Source organism: Lagenorhynchus albirostris, chromosome 4 (genome assembly GCF_949774975.1).
Source record: "Lagenorhynchus albirostris chromosome 4, mLagAlb1.1, whole genome shotgun sequence".
Classification (NCBI taxonomy): domain Eukaryota; kingdom Metazoa; phylum Chordata; class Mammalia; order Artiodactyla; family Delphinidae; genus Lagenorhynchus; species Lagenorhynchus albirostris.
Genome location: NC_083098.1, coordinates 71800268 through 71822449, shown reverse-complemented (window position 1 = coordinate 71822449; position 22182 = coordinate 71800268).

The window sequence follows — 22182 nt, the reverse complement described above, 5'->3', positions numbered from 1 at the left end:
TCATTTTCTCTCTGGATAAAAAGATTTTGACTTCTATTCAAAGAAAACCATGACTTGAATTTCACAATTTAAGGTGTTTCATGTATCTTAATAGAACAGTTGGCTTACTGAGAGTTAGAGTCCGTTTTTTTCCTTGGAAGTTGTGTGGAGGGCATGTGCAACCAGTTCCATCTGGGCACTACCACGAGCAGCTTTGTGTACAGGCTTATCCTATGGTGCCTGAGTCTCCAGCCTCTCTCCCATAAAGAGAGGGAAAAAGTCCGGAGACATACACATTTTCCAAATTCAAGATACGTGACTCATGTGCAGCTCGGATGAATCAGGGTATATAAGGTGAGCTGTACTTTTTCTTGTCTTTCTCATATCAGCAGTTGTGGAAAATGCCTATTAGTTGCTGAATGATCAAACAGATATAAGAAGAATAGCTGGTTTCAAGCAAAATCAGATTAAATTGCATCAAAAGTAACCAAGCTGAAATGACAGTGTCAGCCTGGAAAAGAAAGAAGATAATGGTTTTTCAAAGGAATAACAAAGCATTTTTGGAGAAAATTAGTGTTAATAGGATGGTTAGAGATGAAAAAACATGCCACTATTCTCCCAATGTTGGTTATTGATGACTGTTCTATCTAGTGGGGGATGTGACTTGGTATAGAGGGAAGTGCACTGGGCTGTGATGAAGAGTCAGCTGATTAATCACATGATTAAGAATCAGCTGACTAATCAGATGATTAATAATCAGCTGTACCACTGACTATTAGTGGAGTCTTAGGCAAGGCTCCCAAGTTCACTGGGCCTCAGTTTACTAATCTATAAGAATCTATATCCACATAACCTCAAGTCACTGAACACAGTGCTTGACACACAGTAAACACTCAATAAGTGCTAGTGATGATGATGATGATTTTGACAATGGCAACAATGGTGATGTTGATGATGATGATATAATGATCATGATTATCAAGGGATCTTTCCCCTTGGCTCCAAATTCTGATTCTGGAAAGGGAACTTTATTTTATTTTTTAACATCTTTATTAGAGTATAATTGCTTTACAGTGTTGTATTAGTTTCTGCCGTATAACAAAGTGAACCAGCTATATGTGTGTGTATATATATATCCCCATATCCCCTCCCTCTTGCGTCTCCCTCCCACCCTCCCTATCCCACCCCTCTAGGTGGTCACAAAGCACCGAGCTGATCTCCCTGTGCTATGAGGCTGCTTCCCACTAGCTATCTATTTTACACTTGGAAGTATATATATGTCCATGCCACTCTCTCACTTCGTCCCAGCTTACCCTTCCCCCTCCCTGTGTCCTCAAGTCCATTCTCTACGTCTGCGTCTTTATTCCTGTCTTGCCCCTAGGTTCTTCATGACCTTTTTTTTTTTTTTTTTAGATTCCATATATATATGTTAGCATACAGTATTTGTTTTTCTCTTTCTGACTTACTTCACCCTGTATGACAGACTCTAGGTCCATCCACCTCACTACAAATAACTCAATTTCGTTTCTTTTAATGGCTGAGTAATATTCCATTGTATATATGTGCCACATCTTTATCCATTCATCTGTCGATAGACACTTAGGTTGCTTCCATGTCCTGGCTATTGTAAATAGTGCTGCAATGAACATTGTGGTACGTGTCTCTTTTTGAATTATGGTTTTCTCTGGGTATATGCCCAGTAGTGGGATTGCTGGGTCATATGGTAGTTCTATTTTTAGTTTTTTAAGGAACTTCCATACTGTTCTCCATAGTGGCTGTATCAATTCACATTCCCACCAACAGTGTAAGAGGGTTCCCTTTTCTCCACACCCTCTCCAGCATTTACTGTTTGTAGATTTTTTGATGATGGCCATTCTGACTGGTGTGAGGTGATACCTGATTGTAGTTTTGATTTGTATTTCTCTAATGATTAGTGATATTGAGCATCCTGGAAAGGGAACTTTATAAAAAGCGATTTTCAAGAAGTTTTTGTAAACGTTCTGCATCATAGGAAGCTCAGAGCGTTATATTTTTCTACTTAAGGAAGTAATTTAAAATCAGAGTCTTATGCTCTAGAAACATGCTTTTCAAATTCTTATGTTCTCTGACCCTGCTTAATGGCTTAAGGACATCCAATCTCACTGTGCTACATTGTATATATCAGAGAAGCAGCCTAACATAGTGCTTAAGAGCTCAAGATCATGGTTATATTCCTGCTCTGCCACCTACCGGCTGTGTGACTTTGGGCAGGTTATTGAATCTCTGTTTCAATTTCTTCATCTGTAAAATGGGATGATAACAGGCATATCTCATAGGGTGGTTGTGAGGATGGTATATATTAATACATGTAAAATACCTGGATCAGCACTTATCTGGCACATAGTACACGTTCAGTAACTATCAGATATTATTATTATACTTCTTTCTGAAAAATTAAGCATTTAAAGATGTATTTTAGTCTTTTTCACTTATAAATTTGTTGGGAAACATTCTAAAGAATATCATTTATTGACGGTACTTTTATAGTTGTCAACTCAGCTTTGGGTTTTGTTCTCAAATCTTCCTTGAAAAAAAGCAAGTGTGTGTGTGTGTGTGTGTGTGTGTGTGTGTGTGTGTGTGTGTGTGTGTGTGTGTGTGTGTGTGTGTGTGTGTGTGTAAAGAAAAAAAAGCCTCTGAAAATGAATGCTGATGCCACGTATCTTCCCACAATGGTGCAGCACTCCTGCCATTCCAACATTCAGCTACCCAAAGGGAGGCAGGCAATTTTGATTAGCATCCAAAGAATCACCTCATCTCTCCCTGCAGAGAACACAGAGCAGAGGACTCCATGTTCTGTCAAGTACATGTCGCTAGTTCTTGCTTTTGATTTCATAGGAACTACATAAAAGCAAAAGCCACTTTAGCTTTTTGTTCCCAGTATTTTATTCCAGTCTAAATTTGACCTTTCAAGAACACATTTTGTCTATGGCTCCTTATTACATCTGAGGATGGTGGCAGAGTGAGAAAAGTGAGATAGAGTCTGTCTCCTGCCTCTCTAGATCGACTATGGAAAACAGACAATTAACAAACAGACCCACAGAAAACAAGAGGCTGTTTATTTACTGGAGGTAGAGTATTGGTGGGACTCTATCTGAACACAATGTTATGGAGGTGAATTTTGTGCCCCTGCCCCTTCCCTCAACGGTCACAGCCTCTTCTCCATGACCTTAGGCACCCCTAGGTCTGTGCTGCCTGGACCTCAATGATGCTCATACCTCATTCATACCCACCCTGCCCTGCTCCTTACTTGTCCCTCATGAAAGCTTAATTCTTCTGAGGTTTCAACCCTCAGGGCCCTTCCAATTTACTGAAATACAGTCTCCTAGTGGATTATTGTGCGGAGATGCTTTCCTCATAAAGAAACACATTTAATTTGTATTCAAAGCTGATAATCCCAGAAACTGAGAAACGGGGCTCTCTGTGCAGACTCTGTTAACTTTTCCTAATGGGCCATGATATTATTTTTGTAAGAAGTTTGTATTATAGAAAAATTGTTTATAGAACTAATGAAATTATTTGAAAATTGCTGAGAGTAGATCTTAGAAATTCTCATCACAAGAAAAAGAAATTTGTAGCTTTGTGAGGTGATGGATGTTAACTAAGCTTATTGTGGTGATCATTTCACAATACACGTGCATATTGAATCATTATGTTGTACACTTGAAACTTACACAATGTTAATGACAGTTATATCTCATTAAAACTGGGGAGCAATAAAACTAATGAACTAAACTAAGTTGATCCTATATATATATCACATATATATCATACGTGTGTGTGTGTGTATGCATATCCACAGGTGTAACATCCTTTTTCTCTCTGCCGCATCTCTCCCACAAAAGCCCAACTCTTAGACAGCAAGAGACTTCTCCGATTGTGTCAAATTGCTCCTGAGTTGGAGAGACTAACATGGTGCTAATGGAAATCAAATGGTCAAGCTCAGCTTCCTGGTAAGAGCTGGCCTTGGCTTCTTCCCGAGAGGAAGGCCTAGCTGGTGTGGCTGGCTGTCTTCCCCTCCTGTGCCCCCTGAAATCTGTGCCCTGAGCCTGCTGGCAGCTTTCTAAACCTCTGTTCCAGATTTGGTACAGCCTTCCTTCATCTGTGACTTTGGCGTCTTGTGACGTATCACTCTATGACTCAGGCTGGAGACGGAAACTGTTTCATTAACTTGCCATTTCCCATAAGAAAAAACTTCTTTTACCCCTAAAGAATCTGAAGGGCACAGCCCTTACAAAAATAGTTAACTTATCATTTTGAAAACTATTTTGAAGTCAATCAAGACTGTCATGTGTTGCCGTCTTGTAGCAGAGCAGAGTGACTTGTATTTGCCCATTTTCACAGGTGCAGTCTTCCAATCCACTGCGCCCCAAACTGTCACAATGATCTGTTAGAAATATCAATTAGGTAATCTCACGCCTGTGGTTAAAACTCTTCATAGACTTCCTGTTCTCTCTTCCTAACATCTTTATTCATTGTCTTCAGAGCACTAATAACAATTTGTAATAATATCACCCATTAGTTTAATTGTTTATTTTACATCTTCCCACATAGAATGGAGGCTCTGTGAACAGGAATCTTATTGATCTTCTTCTCCATTGTATCTCCATGAGTTAACACAGCCAAAGTAATGTCCACAGCCAGAGAAAATTACAAAGGGGTCACAATGGAAAAAAATGACCATTTATTGAGCACCTATTATATGCCAGGCATTTCAGGCACAATAATTCTATATCTTGGACTTTGCAAGGTTGATAGTGTTATTTCAGTTTTATAGGTGATGAAGGTGAGGTGAAGTGATAGACCCAAAAGCACACAGAGCTGAAATAAAACCCACATATATTTGGTTTCAGAGTTGATACTTAATCTATTATTCCAGACTTTGTCTTTATCATACAATCTTTACATTTCTCCTGATCCTGAAGATGGTATTATTCTTTACAACATGGGGGTAGAGTGACACACAGGTAAATGTAGCATGTAGTTGCATATTTTCTACCCTAAGACACAGATATATTAGGGAGATAATTTTTTTTAATTAATAAAGCAATCATGATGCCCTCAAAGATTTTTCAAACTGTAAAGTACCTTGTACGCTAGACCAGTGGGAGGGACAGTTCTTTGTATAGCCCACAACTTTAGGCACATCCATCCCTGACCTAGCTCCCATTTATCTGGGTTATGGAAACAGAAGGCTGAATGTAAAGAATCTAAAAATGTGTTTTCTTAAGAAATGGGAGACATCAAGGCACAAGCATTCCTGTTTGGCTGTTCTTCTGAAGGAGGGTAATGAGCCCAAATGGAGAGAGACATTCCTCCTACATTCCCCTACTAGAACTTCAGCAATGCAACAACGCAGGGGGAGCAGCACTGCTAGTTGGTGGGCAACTGGTGCCCAGGGGGAGATGCCAAGGGAGCCTGCCAGTGGTGGTGGTGCCTGATGTGTATATTGGCACACAGCAGAAAGGCCTTTGCTCAGCAAAGGTGGCAGTGCTGGGCAGAACCGGCAGCCATTCCTCAGTGATCCATGCCAGGCAGAAGGATGAGTGATATCTGGCAGATGCCAAGAGGTATCTGACCAACTAGTTTTGTGCATGAACCATGTATGACACCCTTGGAGACAGAGAGAGATACGTGGAGGAATTTTACGGGGACTGTATCCTGTATTAACTGATGGCAGCCAGATGATTACTGATGATGTGACACAGCTTGTTCTAAGACATGAAGAATACTCCTATCTAACAGTTGGTGGGAATGTAAATTGATACAGCCACTATGGAGAACAATATGGAGGTCCCTTAAAAAACTAAAAATAGAGCTACCCTATGACCCAGCAATCCCATTACTGGGCATATACCCTGAGAAAACCATAATTCAGAAAGAGTCATGTACCACAATGTTCCCTGCAGCTCTGTTTAAAATAGCCAGGACATGGAAACAACCTAAGTGCCCATCGACAGATGAATGGATAAAGAAGATGTGGCACATATATACAATGGAATATTACTCAGCCGTAAAAAGAAACGAAGTTGAGTTATTTGTAGTGAGGTGGATGGACCTAAAGTCTGTCATACAGGGTGAAGTACGTCAGAAAGAGAAAAACAAATACTGTATGCTAACACATATATATGGAATCTAAAAAAAAAAAAAAGGTCATGAAGGGGCAAGATGGGAATAAAGACTCAGACCTACTAGAGAATGGATTTGAGGACACGGGGAGGGGGATGGGTAAGCTGGGACAAAGTGAGACAGTGGCATGGGCATATATACACTACCAAATGTAAAATAGATAGCTAGTGGGAAGCAGTCGCATAGCACAGGGAGATCAGCTCTGTGCTTTGTGACCACCTAGAGGGGTGGGATAGGGAGAGTGGGAGGGAGGGAGACGCAAGAGGGAGGGGATATGGGGATATATGTATATGTATAACTGATTCACTTTGTTATAAAGCAGAAACTAACACCATTGTAAAGCAATTATACTCCAATAAAAATGTTAAAAAAAAAAGAAAGAATACTTCTGTCTTACAGGACAATCATGAGGACTGAATGAGACCACACGTGTGAAATACCTGCTCAGTGCCTGGCATAGAGTAGGTGATCAACGTGGTCAATCTCCTCCCCTGCCCTTATTGTATTCCCTTAGACTGCCAAAGGCACTGTGTCATTTCACTGTTCCTATTTAAAGGCACTTTTTAGGAAGAGTGTAATAATTTGAATATCCTATTAAGAGCATTAAAATAAAATACCAGTACCGAATATTTGTACTGAGACTGTTCTAATTTCTTTATATGTGCAAATGTATTTAATCTTATTAGATATTTACTTTCACTATCTCCATTTTATAGAAGAGGAACAGAGGTGCCAGGAGGTTAGGTAACTCACGCAAGGTCACACAGTTAGCAAGTGGAAGTCAGAATTCACATCTGAGCAGTGACCGTGTGCTTAACCAATATATTTACTGCTTCTTTGTATCAGGTATGTTCAGGTAATAAAGAAAGCATTGATTGGGCTTCCCTGGTGGTACAGTGTTTAAGAATCTGCCTGCCAATGCAGGGGACACGGGTTTGATCCCTGGCCCAAGAAGATCCTACATGCTGCGGAGCAACTAAGCCCGTGTGCCGCAACTACTGAGCCTGCGCTCTAGAGCCCAGGTGCCACAACTACTGAAGCCCGTGTGCCTAGAGCCCGTGCTTGGCAACAAGAGAAGCCATGACAATGAGAAGCCGACGCACCACAACCAAGAGTAGCCCCTGCTCGCCGCAACCAGAGAAAGCCCGCTCACAACAATGAAGACCCAAAACAGCCAAAAATAAAAACAAATAAATAAATTTATTAAAAAAAAAAAAAGAGGGGCTTCCCTGGTGGCACAGTGGTTGAGAGTCCGCCTGCCGATGCAGGGGACACAGGTTTGTGCCCTGGTCTGGGAAGATCCCATATGCCGCAGAGCGGCTGGGTCCGTGAGCCATGGCCGCTGAGCCTGCGCGTCCAGAGCCTGTGCTCTGCAACGGGAGAGGCCACAACAGTGAGAGGCCCGCTTACCGGAAAAAAAAAAAAAAAAAAAAGAAATGATTGAGTGGACAAGGCATTGTGCTGGGTGCCGCAGGCTGCATCGTACAGCCTCAGGGGGCGTCACTCGCCATAATCTAAGTAAATGCGGTGCACAGCCTGGGCAGCTATACATTGCAGCCCTAGGGTACCCAAGATGTGATACTTTTCCTGAAACAAGGCAGTCTATGAAAGTGCCATTATAGAGGGCAAACAATGCCAAAGAAGCAAAGAGGACTGAGATTAATTTTGAGTCTTTTATCTATTTAAAAGTCATAGAGCTATCAGATAAATTTGTAGGTAAATAGTTTCAAGCTCATAGATTGCCCTTCATGGGGACTAATGGGAGATATGTCTCTAAGACTTTAGTACCTGGAAATATTACTTTTCTGGGCAACAGGTATTGCTTTATTTTATGCAGAATATATCTCTTTAGTAGATAAAGTTATCTTTTTGTTTTGGATATTTAGAAACTTAGAACTGGACTGGGGTTCCAATTTTGATAATTGTGTGTGATCTTATGGTGTGTGTTTCAGTGAGCTAGTTTTCCATCTGATCTCATGTACCTCCTTTCTTTTATCTTTCCTGTGATTTCTTTTAAATATGTACATTTTTACATCTAATTGCATGCACTCTTGCTGGTTGATTCCAATCTTTTGTCATGGGGTAGAGTCAGTGAATGTGGAGTTATTCCCCCTTAAAGGGGCATCAAGCAGGCCCCCCTATGCAGTCCCTGTTCACTGTATAGAATGACCAAGCACAGTAACTTGAGCCCCAGTCAATGTTTGTTGTATGACTCCTGGCTGTTTCAGAAGGAAGAATATTTTTTCTGTTCTTTGCAGGAGAAGTGTTGCTGTTCTTATGGCTGATTGATTGTATGATGACAGTCCAGCTGTAAAGACCATTGTCTTGACATATTTAATATTACATTTGATCCACTGAGGGCTGGCTTGATTTTGATAAACACTTAGTTGAAACGGAAAGTCTGTTTCTTGATAGGGCAGCTGTGGAAGTTTATGGAAACAGGAAAGCAGGTGGTCTTAGTGGAGTAAAGATCAAGAGAACTGCACATAGTTCCCATAGGTCTAGTCTGTTCCCTTTTTGTGCCATGAGGTACCACACTTAACATTTGCCAGGGGTGGGACTTGGTATCTGTATCTATTGGAGAGGAAAGGAAAATAAGGAAAAATGTTCCAGGAGATTTCCATCTTGTTTAGTCTTTACAACAACCCTAAAAGATAATCATTTCTAAAATGTTTATCTGTCGTATGGAGATAATACAGCTTTAGCGAGGTTCAGGACCTTACACAAGGTCACACAGTTCGACTGTAAAAAGGCAGGGATTAGGAATTGGGCAGGTTTGACCCTAAACATGATCACCAAACTCTTTCAGCATGCAGTTGGGTGCTTACTTTTCTAATCACAGGACAAGATTTAACTGCGATACCTTAGCTTACTGAAGGCACTAATAAAGAGGGAAATCACAGTACTTCCTGGAGGTAGAAGTACCTCTGCAGTCCTGTCTGGTGGTGTAGTTTGTGTGTAGGAAGGCAACAAATCTCTCTGAATCCCAAACTGTTTGTCAGGCTGCGAAGGGTCTTTGAGGTGGCTTGTGTATATGTGTGTATATATATGTATAAAACATCTTTATTGGAGTATAACTGCTTTACATTGTTGTGTGCTGTATAACAAAGTGAATCAGCTATATTATATCCCCATATCCCCTCCCTCTTGTGTCTCCCTCCCACCCTCCCTATAGCACCCCTCTAGGTGATCACAAAGCATCGAGCTGATCTCCCTGTGCTATGCAGCTGCTTCCCACTAGCTATCTACCTTACGTTTGGTAGCGTATATATGTCCATGCCTCTCTCTTGCTTTGTCACAGCTTACCCTTCCCCCTCCCCATATCCTCAAGTCCATTCTCTAGTAGGTCTGTGTCTTTATTCCCGTCTTACCCCTAGGTTCTTCATGACATTTTTTTTTCTTAGATTCCATATATATGTGTTAGCATACGGTATTTGTTATTCTCTTTTTGACTTACTTCACTTTGTATGACAGACTCTAGGTCCATTGAGGTGGCTTGTATATTGATTGACTGGAGTTGCATGCGTGGTGTTTTGTGATCACAACAGACCACAGCTGCCCTTAGTGCTGCCAGAGGACAGCCTTTTCAGACAAAATAAATCATTATCCATCCTTTGTCACAGAGGAAACTGCCTTCTCTCTGTGCTGCCTTCTTCTAGTTGTATTGGGTTAGGAACCCATCAATCCAGAGAAATAGATAGAATGTGACTTTTTTTTTCTGACTTGGTGTTAATAATTCAGAAGTTCTGGGCAATATATGTTTTAAAAATCCAAAGTGTGCAAAAAGTATATAGCTTTATTTTCTCAACATGTAGCCCGTGTACTGCTAGCCCTCTGAGAAAGCAGAGGGCTTAACTATGATCTTTGACCTTGGCCTCTGAGAATCCTCTGTGGCCACTGTGGAGAAAAGAGAGCCAGTATCATCCATTCTGGATCAGAGTCTTCTCTGTAAGTCTTAGAGGGCACCTTGATGTTTCTGTGGCCCCAGTTCACCACATGGGGTGAGAAAAACTGCTGTATGTCACGGGAACAGGGACTAGATAAACAATGCAAGCAGTGTGTTTACAGATATGCAAATAAGCATGCAAATTAGACTTCTGTCGGCTTCATTTAGAATGTAATTTAAAATTAATTAAAAATTAAGAGGTAAATTAGAAGCTAACACTCAACACCATATGGGAAAATATACATATTTATCCAAATGGCATATATATGTATACTGCATGGATGGGAGCTAGTCATGATGTGTGCAAAATTCCTCCATTTTGGTGTGGCATAAAATCTTTGTGGGGAAACCCAATATGTTGTAAGGATTATTTTTTAGGTCTCTGTGAATTAAAATTCACTTTAACTTAAGGATTAAATGAATATATTCCAAATGCATTAAATTCTCTGTAAACTTACACTAAAGGACACAGAGTTTTGCAATTGGAAAGTGAAATGATAAATCAGGTACAGTTTACCTCCATATGCTATAAAATACTCGTGAAACTCATTTTTCTCAAATGGGGTCATTGAGCACATTCACCCTGCCAGACTTTTTGCATATTGTTAATATGCAATCTATGCTTGGAAAGTAATGATTTCCTCTCTCAGCCACTCAGGAGTTCTGGGTGATTAATGAGTTAATGGCTGCATCCACACAAGGCCAAAACAACTCATTGAAAAGTGAAAAATTCAATCACTCCACTGACTGTTTCGTGTACAAAACAACCAAACAACCTCTGTGATTGATTTTCTTTTCACTGAATTGATTGCTATTTTTTGGCAACTTCATTGAATTAACCAGTTGTTTGGTATAACCAGAGTGTGGACCAACTCCTTATGTGAATGTTGTAAAACATTTCTATATCAACCTTTCTTCTCTCCCTAAAAATACATATAAGCAAGGATTCAACTTATAGTACCTGTGTAAAAAATTAGAATTATTCTATACTTTGGCTATCTTGAACAAAATATTTAATTGTATTGAAATGTAGGTAGTTCTTTTAAGATAATGACAAGTAATGCAAAGGACATCTTATTTTTGAAAAATTCACTGACACAAAGGGATCTGAAGTCAACCAGAATAAGATGACCACAGTGTACATGTCATAAAGAAAAAGAGAGAAAAATTGACAACAATAGTGACAACAAAAAAATAACAACATAAATCGCACAAAGACCAAAGGAAGCTTCAGAAGACAGTGCAACTAGTGAGCAGATTAGGAATTTGGAAGCATGTTCTGAGAGCTAGAATGGTCAGTGTTGAATTTGGTAAACAGGTGTGGAGATAAGAAAAAAGGAAATGCAAGAAAAAATTGTGTGCTCTTGGCTATACAGATTATACACTGTCCTAATATAATTGAACATTGAATAAAAATAGTTTCTTGTATTCATTTACCTCTGTTAACTTTGATTGCTTCATTTTTAATAATGCTGGCAGGCTCTGGCTAATGTGATGAAAAATGTTATTCTTTAAAATGTTGGAGTGGAGAGCAGGGTAAAACACACCTATTAAAGAGTCAATTAATATTTGGAAAGAAAAAAAGGAAAGTTATATTGTAGGAAGCTTTGCTTTTATTTGTCCTAATTTAAAGGTGCAGCAGGTGTGCAAAGAGGGAAGTTCACATTGTTATTTGCCACAATTGAATGAGAAGAATCATACTTAAAGAAGGTAGAAATTTATTGAAATTAATGGCACCACAGAGTAGAAATGAGCCTTGGCAATCACTCACTCCAACCCTTCTTAGTTTACAGATGAATCTACTGAGGCTTCTGAGGGTGAGAAGACCCGTGCAAGGTCATAAGACCCATTCACAGTCATGTGGCTAGTTTGTACTCAGGCAGAAGAAATTTCCAGATTTCCTGACTATCAGGCTAGGGAATAGTCCCCATGAGTGTGTCAGAGATGAATGAGTAAGGTACAAATTTTAAAAGTTGAAAGAAAAGCGACGAATTCCCATTTCAAGAACTTGAATATTGGTTGCAGTAGATGGAAGGGCTCACGCTGAGACCTAAGAAAGTGGAGGCTGGCTCAGAGTCCTCTTTCTGGGTTACAAGAGTTAATGTCAGAAGGAGGTGCAAGGTGCTATCTAAATGGGCCCTCCAGGTTCCAGGAGAGTAAATGGTCCTGGGGGAGGTCTTCCAGCTGATTTGAGAAGGGACACAAAGAGAAGGGAAGGTTGAGATGAATTTCTGAGTTTGAAATGTGTGTTCATGTTAGAGCCACCTCAAAGTCGTCTAAGAGATTTGTCAGTTTGGGAGAAAAAAGAATTGTAAGAGAGGAATGTTTTAAAAAGATAGTGCTATAAGAGCTATAGTGCGATAGTGCAGAGGGTAGAGGTGAAAGTCAAAAAGGATCATGCTCAGATGAAGCCAGGCAGTGGTGAGAAAGCCCAAACTGGGGAGAGTTCTGCTAGAACTTGGGATAGACAGATGTGGAAAGGTCAGATGTGCATTTTGACTCAAATGTCTTTTAACAAGCTGTCCATAGAACTCTGATGCTTGTCTTAGGAAAATTGACAGCTTATCAATAGACATTGCAATTCTGTTGTGGCACGATTCATTCATATTCAGTAGACGTGGCTGAGGTGTTTGCCCATCATCAGCCTGAACCAACAGCAAACTAAAACAAGGCTGGCATAAGTTTTTTCAAGGAAGAGCTGCTTCTAATCAGAGATCTGAATTGTGGGCAACAGGCTTACAGAGGTCATGAAGTCCCAGATTTTCACAGTATCATTACATGGCTTATATATTAATAGGATGAGGAATCAAAGTTAATAAAGGCATGGTAGTCTGGGGAAGGGGTTAAAGTTGGGAGCTGGTATAGCAATTCACTTAGGCTTTCTGTTCCTAGAGAGAGTAGGAAGAAGTAGGACAGAAGAGAGAAAGAAGTGAGGTGGTCAGTCAGGTACTTCTCTATCTCCCTCTTTGGCTTGGGAATAGGAAGGCATATGGGACACCCGATAAGAATACTGGGGTTTTGTTTTGAGACCCTGGGAGGAGCCAGCACCAACATGGGATAGCTATAATTAAGAGCAGGGACAGATCTAGTTGGCATACTTCGGGGTCTCTTGTTTCCCATTAATGAGGGTGCTGAGTCTTTAGCCAATAGGGCTGATGCGGCAGCTGTAGGACACTTAAGCTGCCTTACTCTCCCACAACACTTGTTGCCACCAATGGAGAGAAGCAGCGGGAGGGGAAGGCTGTTTGAAAGATGGAGCAATTTTATTCAGGAGAGACTGGGTATTCCCTAAAGCGGCTGTTTAAATTATTGGATCAAACTAAATTTAAACCAGGTTAGACATTTAGTTAATTTCGTTTTCTCTAACCAGCAGGTGGAAGTTTGGAGGAAGACAAGATTATAGACAAAATAAAGGCACTACATTTTCTCTGATAAAAAAGTCTCAACATTTTCATATCCTGTTGGTTTTCCAGGAAACGTAGAAATCCTGTGTAAGAAATAATCTCAAAATTGACGTGATGGATTAAAGATGGGAAAACATGTTCTGGAATGCCGAATGGCAACGTTAGTCTATGTCTACATACATAGATCAACATGTACTGAATATAGTTTTCTTTTTTTTAAGCAGTTGAATTCAGCAAGGCAATTATTTTATTGCTCAATAAGAAAATATTTGGATTGAGTGAATTTTTTTGCCCTTTATTTGGGAGTCTATGTTTATCATCTCAATATGAGAGTGAAAATTTTCTCACAGAGACTTTCCATAGTCTTATAATGAGCCAGATTTAAGGCATTATTCTATCTGGAAATATTTGAGGGAATGTTTAAGCAAGGGATGCCATGTGATGGGGTAAGACCAGTACAATTCAGCAAAGGTTGACTGCTCCCTTATTCTGTGGAGGGCACATGACAGGCATTGAGGGTGAGAAGGGGCATCAAGGGAGGAGGAATGCCATGAGGAGATAGAAGACGCAGAGAATAGTTTTGGTTGGGGGAGCCGGGAGGGCTTCATAGAGGAGAGGGTCTTTGTGCTGGGCTTTGAAGAAAGACTTCCATAGGTGGTGATTTTTCATGGGAAAGGCATTTGAGCTGAAGAAATGTGGATAAAGGAGCAAAAATGAGGAAATGCCCAGTGGGTCTATGGCCAGTGCAGTAGTCTGATGTGCCTAGCTAGAGACAGGCTACTAGGTGATCTCTAGTGGAGAAGGAAGAATGGCCACAGGATGGGGTGAGTGAGATGGAATGGGGGAGGGGGCAATCAGGAGATAATGTTAGGAAGGCTGGAGCCTGCGAGTGAGGGAGATTTGAAAATAAGGCCAGCACGGCCTACCTGCTCTGACGTTGTCTAGATTTGGTAGATGTCATTGTCTCTGTGACTGGGACATAATTAAAAGATTCAGAGCTTGTGATTCTGGCACCTGCCATGTCAAACTAGGATCTTCAGGTCTGTGCTGCTCTAGTGACTGTTTTGATGGGCTCCATTGGATTAGACTGACTGCATCTCTTGGACGTTGTCAGTTCCGCTGAGGAGATACACAAGTCACCACTCAGACACCATGGGCAGCAGCAGCTGTTGGCCAGAGGATCAAAAGACACACAGGAAGGCTCAGTAAAAGGGAAATGCAGCCAATAATAAGAGCTCCAATTTCCATATTGGGTAATGAATAGAGATGGCAAAGCCTCAAAATAACCCCAAACCCTAATTTATCTATGAGGTTCAAGCAAAGCTACAAACTCTTGTGGTTATATTGTAAAATCTCTCTGTAGGCTGGTATTTTTAATTTGTTATTGAGTGTAACACCTGTGTTGGTTCATTCTTACTCAAATTCCTGAGGTAATTAGTTTCATAGAATATTGCTAGGTTGGCATATTTCCCTTGCTCTCATCGCTCTTGGGAATATCGAAACTAGAAGACAGATACTCTTATCACAGAGTTATATTAATAAATTTAATTAACATAAAACCACATTAATCCAATGGCTGGCTCTGAGGCTGAAGAGCTTTTCCTTCTCTCATACTACCAAATTGCCAATCTTGTGAGTGTCTGCCAGCTAGTGAGTTTTTTTAGAGTCAGGTTTGTTGAGGTATAATTTACGTATAGTAAAATCTCACCTTTTTAGGGGTACTGTTCTGTGATTTTTTGGACAAATGTATACAGTTGTGTAATTACCACAGTTAAGATGGAGAGTATTTCCACTGCCCCCAAATTCCCTGTGTCCCTTTACAGCCAATCCCCTCCCCTCACTCCAGCCTCTGGCAACTACTGATTCCTGTTACCACAGTTTTGCCTTTTCCTAAATGTCTTTTTTTTTTTTTTTTTTCGGTATGCGGGCCTCTCACTGCTGTGGCCTCTCCCGCTGCGGAGCACAGGCTCCGGACGCGCAGCCCAGGGGCCATGGCCCACGGGCCCAGCCGCTCCGCGGCACGTGGGATCTTCCTGGACCGGGGCACGAACCTGTGTCCCCTGCATCGGCAGGTGGACTCTCAACCACTGCGCCACCAGGGAAGCCCCTAAATGTCTTTTGAGTGGCTTCTTCACTGACCATAATCTGTTTTCCAGACTCATCCATGGTATTGAATGTATCATTTTGTTCCTTGTTATTGCTCAGTAGTTTTCCATTGTGTGGATGTGCTTGAATTTGTTTATTCAGTTACCATTTAATGAACATTTGGGTTGTTTCCAGTATCTGGCGGTTATGATCAAAGTTGATCTAGAAATTCACCGACAGGTTTTTGTGTGGACTTATGCATCCATTTCTCTTGATGACCTAGAAGTAGGATTGCTGGGTCATATGGTAAGTGTATGTTAAACTCTAAAAGAAACTTCCAAACTCTTTTTGAAAGTGGTAGTCCCCTTTGGCATTCCCATCAGCAATGTATGAGATTTCCAGCTGCTGCACGTTCTCACCAGCACTTTTTTCTCCAACATTTTTTATGTTAGTCATTCTTATAGGTGTGTAGTAGTATCACATTGTGGATTTAATTTGTGTTTCCCTAGTGAGTAATGATGTTGAGAATATTTCCATGTGCCTATTTTCCATCCATACTTTTTCTTTGGAGAAGTGACTGGCATTGGTGAAAGAATAGGCATATAAATTACTGGAACAGAAGAGCCAGTCAAGAAATAGCCCATAATTATATGGTCAGTTGATTTCCTACAGAGGTGCCAAGGTAATTCAATGGAGAAAGAATAGTTTTTTCAACAAGTGGTGCTGAGGCAATTGGATATCAATATGCAAAAGAATGAACTTAGACTGATATCTAACACCACATACAAAAATTAGTTTAAGATGGTTCTCAGACCTAAATGTGAAACCGAAACTATACAGATGCAAGAAGAAAACATAGGAGAACATGTTTGTGATTGTGGGTTAAACAAAGTATTCTTAGATAGGACACAAAAAGCATGTACTGTAAAAGAAAAAAAATCCTAAATCAGACTCCACAAACTTAAAATCTTCTCTTCTTCAAAAGACACTATTGGCCTTCCCTGGTGGCGCAGTGGTTGAGAGTCTGCCTGCCGATGCAGGGGACACAGGTTCGTGCCCCGGTCCGGGAAGATCCCACATGCTGCGGAGCGGCTGGGCCCGTGAGCCATGGCCGCTGAGCCTGCACGTCCGGAGCCAGTGCTCCGCAACGGGAGAGGCCACAACAGTGAGAGGCCCGCGTACCGCAAAAAAAAAAAAAAAAAAAAAAAAGACACTATTAAGAAAATGAAAAGACAAACCACAGGGAAAAAATATTTGCAAAGTATGTATCCAATAAAGGACTTATATCTAGAATACATAAAGAACTCTCACAATTCAGTAAGTGTGCTAGTCTGTTCTCCTCAGTCTACAGTGCCTCTGTGCCTCCAAACATGAACTTCCCTGGATGGTACAACTTTTCCTTACACTCACCAGCTTCTCTCTTCCTCTTCCTCCCTCTCTCTCTTTCTCTTCCCCTCCTCTTCTGAGTGGTTGATTGATTGATTCTGACAGAAAAAGCATTGGTTTTGGCTCTAATTGCTTTCTGGCATACCACTTAAGGAACTTTTTTATATTGTGAACTTTTTAGTACAACCAAGGAGATACTGGCTTGAGCTTCAGTTTTGGGGAGCTGAGCGCAATGAACTCTGGGAAAAGGTAGGAGTCTTCAAATGCACCTTGGTTATTTGAGTAGATCCAGTACTGATGTGACTAGAACAGGGAAACTAACACCCAACATTTCAGATTAGTATACTTTTAGTTGTTATCACTCACCGACAAGATATTTTCATGTCTCCATGGGAAGGGTGAAGGGAAGAATTGGCAAAGACATATGACCAACAGTTGTGAGGGTCTTCAGGCTGCAGCTCTGAGTTCTTCATGAATGCACCTCCCGGAGTGGCGAGGTGGGGTTGTGCAGGACCATCCCTACCTGTCCCTCCTGCAGTAGGGGTGAGCAGGGAAGCAAAAAACACTGAAGCAGAGCTGGGCCCCAGGAGCATGCTGCTTGGCGAATCTTTCCTGCTTGCAGGAGAGGGATAATTTTACACAACTGACAAGTCACGCCTAACGATGTTTTGACCCCGTGTTGTAGTTGCCCAGAGTGAGGGCTGCTGCCCCAACACTTTCTTAAAGCAAGAACTAGTCTGAAGCTATGATTCTTTTCCCCAACCACTCTCAGAGAAAAAGCCAAGACAAGAGCTTTGGAGTAGACTGAACGTATTATACTATGGGCTGAGAAAAGTAGGAGAGCTTTCCTTTTGTTTTAAATATATACTTCACACACATTTGAGGAGTGTGTGAGGGAGGGAAGGGCATTACGTGGTGTTTAGGCAAAGACACAGACTCTACAACAACAGCTTCTAAGTCATACTTCATTGTCTCAGGAGCTTATCCACTGATACTGGCTTATCATGGTTATAGATTTCCCTCCTCAGCAATTAGAAATGTTCCAAAGATTCAGCTGCCTTGTCACTGCAGTCCATTGTAGAGGTTCTTTGCTCTACATTTATTTGCTAATTGCCTTTTGTACTGAATTCCAGAGAGAGTTGTGTGTGTGTATGTTTGTGTGTTTGTGAGTGTGTGTGTGTGAGAAATGCTTTCATCTGAGACCTTTATTTGTAGGGAATTTTGGGATTAGTCCTTGAAGTATAGAACAGAGATTCCAAATTTTTTTAGTTGAGGATTTTTTTAAAACCAAAACTTTCCTTCATCCTTTACCTGGTAACTGTCACATTTCTGGTATCTGTTGATTATGAAATACAAGATGGTATCATTACTTCAGTATGTTGGTAAAGGATTAAAGATAATAATACCAGCAATTAAAAACAGTGGTGTGGAGATGCATAAGGTAGGACTGCAGACTCTTTTGCCCTTACTCCCAGGGCCCTCAAGTGCAGTGAGCCCAAGGGCTGTAGGAAATGGATGGGCTGGTGTGTCATTCTTATTATATTTTATTTTTTCTTTTGCTCCATTTATTTCTTCTGGAGCACTTACACTGCTGTCTGAGAGTACAAAATAAAGGTCATGGATCATAACATGTCTCAGCTGGAAGGAATCTCAGGCATCCTTTAGCCAAGACAGCTCATTTTACAGATGGAGAAACTGAGTCCAATAGTGGTAAGTGTCCTTCCCAGTTTCAGGCAGTAATTTTGTGATGGAGTTAGGAGTGTTCATGCCTCTTGGCTGTCTCATATTTTCTCTAGCAGTATGAAGAACAGCCGCTTGTCTCTCTAGTGCTGTAATGCATTGGAAGCAGCCACAGTTTGTGCATCAACCTACTGCATCTATTTAAAAATTATTTTAGTGTTAAAAAGTTTGTCCCTCAAGCTCAATTTGTTTGAAATCGTATTTTTAAAAAGCCTGTTTACATGAGAAGGCAGCTGAGTTGACCAGCATAAACAAGGATGTTCTCTCCTAGTTGGCTGCTTCTTTCCTAGTGTGCTGGTGCCTGGGAGAATATTGGTCAAGGACAAGCTCTCAGGTGGTGTCTACCTGAAAGCAGATGTGATTTTCTAGCTCTTACTCTTCACCAACCTGTGTGTGCATTTGCAGCCTTCTGAAGCACCAATTGTCATGCCAAGAGTGGCCTGCAGAGGGCAGCCTTTACTTTCCCGTGCTTTACTGTCACTGGAAAAAGTCCTGGCCTTTACCTGGAATGGAATGGGCTTGTTTGTCACCTAAGTGCAAATGTCATTTTAGCACTTCGCTGGTCACAACACTTTCTGGCCTTTATAGGAAATGACACATTCCTGTGTTCTTTGTCTCCAACACATGCTGCAGGAAGGCACGGGCAGTTATTACGCTTTAAAAGGTTGAAAAGAAAATGCTGAGACCTGTAAGCCAAATACCAGGGAGCACAGAGAACACAAATTAGGTTTCTGTGTCACCTGGGTCTTGTGGAAAGTAGAGAAAAGAAAGGATTGGCTTTGTGTCCTGTTGCTATTAACAAGCTCTCCACTGTTACTTCTCTTCCCTGGGTTAGAGGGATATTCAGACAAGATTGGCACTCTCCCGGCCAGATTGGCTTTCCTTTCTTCCATCTCACTCAGCTTTGCCCCGGCCCACCACTTCCCCGTCCCTGTCCCTTGCCCTCTTTTCTGCCCTGGTTGTGTGCTCTGGCACTTAGGTCTCTTTTATCAGCCCCTCGAGGTGTTCTTGGCACAGATGCAGCTGCCAAGAGGTGCTGGTGAAAGTGCTCCCAAATGACCAGCAGTGGCAGGTGCCAGGAAGGCATCCGGTGACACGTGAAAGTCTAGGAAGAGCAATTTTATGGCCTATTGCAGCGCTGCTTTCTCTCAAGGTGCAAACTGACAAGTGGTTCCGCTCTACATGTGTCTCTCCTTTTAATTACAATCATTGTTGCTCCTGGCCAGGCCTCACCCACAGTGGCCAGAGGCACGAGGAACTTTCTTCATCAACAGGAGTGGTGTTCACAGCTGGTTTTTCTTCCCATCCAACATCACACCTGGATAATACTGTTATCAAGCACTCAGCTAACACGTCCTAAGCGCCGTGTGTTTCCTCCGTGCGGTACACGTATTACTTCATTTACTCCTCATCTCCCAACACTCCTTTGAGGGAGATACTATTACAAACCTGCTTTTCAGATCAGGAAATGGTGACACAAGAGAGGTTAAATACCCCACTCAAAGGCATATACCTAGTGATTGGTAGGGCCAGGCTAAGCTTCCATCCCAGGCAGAGTGGCTCCCCTCCCTGCCTCTCAGCACCATGCTCTGTTATTTCCAGAGACAGCGGTGATCTCACTTTCTCTGAGCAGAGAGGAAAGTTTACCTTTAAGAAAGTATGAGAATGTTGTGCTGCCTCAGTTTCTCCAAGGTGGTCTGTCTTGGGAGGCAAAATGGATGGATTGTTACTGATGGCCATAAGCACCAGAGTTATAGGCTGCTTCTTCCAGCAGGGTCATCCCGACTTGACTTGCCAGGACAGTCTCAGTGTGTGCTGTGGATCACAGCGTACATTGTATCATTGGTTCATCCTCAGAAACAAAAAATCCCATCCTCAGCTATCCCTAGAGGCTGCTAAAGTGCTTCAAAGAGCAAAGTTCTTACCTTTAAGTTAATTAAGTAAACAGAGACTGTCTACTACATGCCAGCACTAAGCTCAGTTCTGGGGATATGGAGATTCATAAGACACAATCTTGCCATCTAGCATCTTGTTGTCTGGAGGAGGGGACAGATAAGTCAGCAGTGCCAGAAAGCCTGCCTCTGCACTCCACGGCCGCACTCCTGGAGGTGGATGCAAAGCCCCTCTGCAGGGTTCTTGTAAATGGGTGTGGCCCAGAATATTAGTAAACAGGACTGTAAGTCCTGGACTGGAGGAACCTCTGTTAAGGAAGCTGTCCTGGGACATAGCAAACTACACCTTTCTGTAAACTCCTGACGGAGCAGGGAGAGTGACTTATGACCCACATATGGGGTGGACAGGCGAAGCTTTAATTTAAAGCATAATCCCCTGCACATTTATCAACACCACCCGGAAAGTATATATCTCCACAGAACATTTCTGCTACACCAAGGCTTCGTTAGGTCAGTCTTGTAAATAGCAGTTGGTTGCGTGGTTTGGAATTTTGACATTTTGAGGCATGTGCACCTCATTGACCTATCATAGCTCACATATGCTGCCAAGAAGGAAGAGAAGAAGAGAAGACGATAAGGCTGGATTTGAACCTGGAGGTGGAAATGAGGAAGAAGGAAGGGAAGGAGGAGCCACCAAAGGAAAAATGCCAGAAGGAAGGGTGGGCAAGGCCAGTTGGAACCATGATGGGAAACACTCACGTGGTTCTGACTCTGGTCCTGACACTGCTCTGATGGCATCATGTTCTACCATTCGTAGCAAGCATGGAAGGGAGGGACTCTTATTATCCTCACTTCATAGATGAGCAAACTGAGGCACAGAGCAGCTAAGTAATTTTTCCTGAGACACATAATAAGCAAGTAGCAGATCTAGGACTTGAACCCAAAGTGCTGCTGCAGAGTCTGGGGTCCTAATCACACACCACCCAAGGGAAAAAATTACTCTGTACAGTGCCATGAAATATTCTACTCAGCAGGGCCTGTTTCTTTTTTTCTCTGTAGGCAGCAAATAATAATTTAGTCTGTTGTTTCAATGTTCAACTTCAAATTCAACTAAATGCCTCGCAGCCAGCTGTTTGGGAAGCAGGCGGCTATTTCTTGATCCTAAGGGTATGGGACTCAGCTGTGACCAGGTTTACTGGCATCAAGCATGTCAGTCAGGGACAGTTTTCTAGTTCCAGACCAGAGGATTCCATGACAAAACAGGCTTGTGACAGATCCTGCCAGGAGTCTCTCTTCAGGCAGGAAATGGGATTTAGAAAAGGAGAGCTCATTGCTTGTAGAGGCACACAGTGCTGGCCCAAAGAGCTGGGCTCTAAGGAAACCGGAAACCGCAAGCTGATCAGCGTAGACGTTGATGGAGGACACTTTTTTCTCCCAGTGATCCAGGGAAGCTCATTCTGTCTTTATTATACTCCCGACTCCTCAGAGTAAGTATCTGTCCTCTGTGGTACAATAGATACCGTAGTTGTTTGTCTAGGTGTCTGTCTCCTCAGCTAGCCTGTGAATTCTAAAACAGGTAACTGTA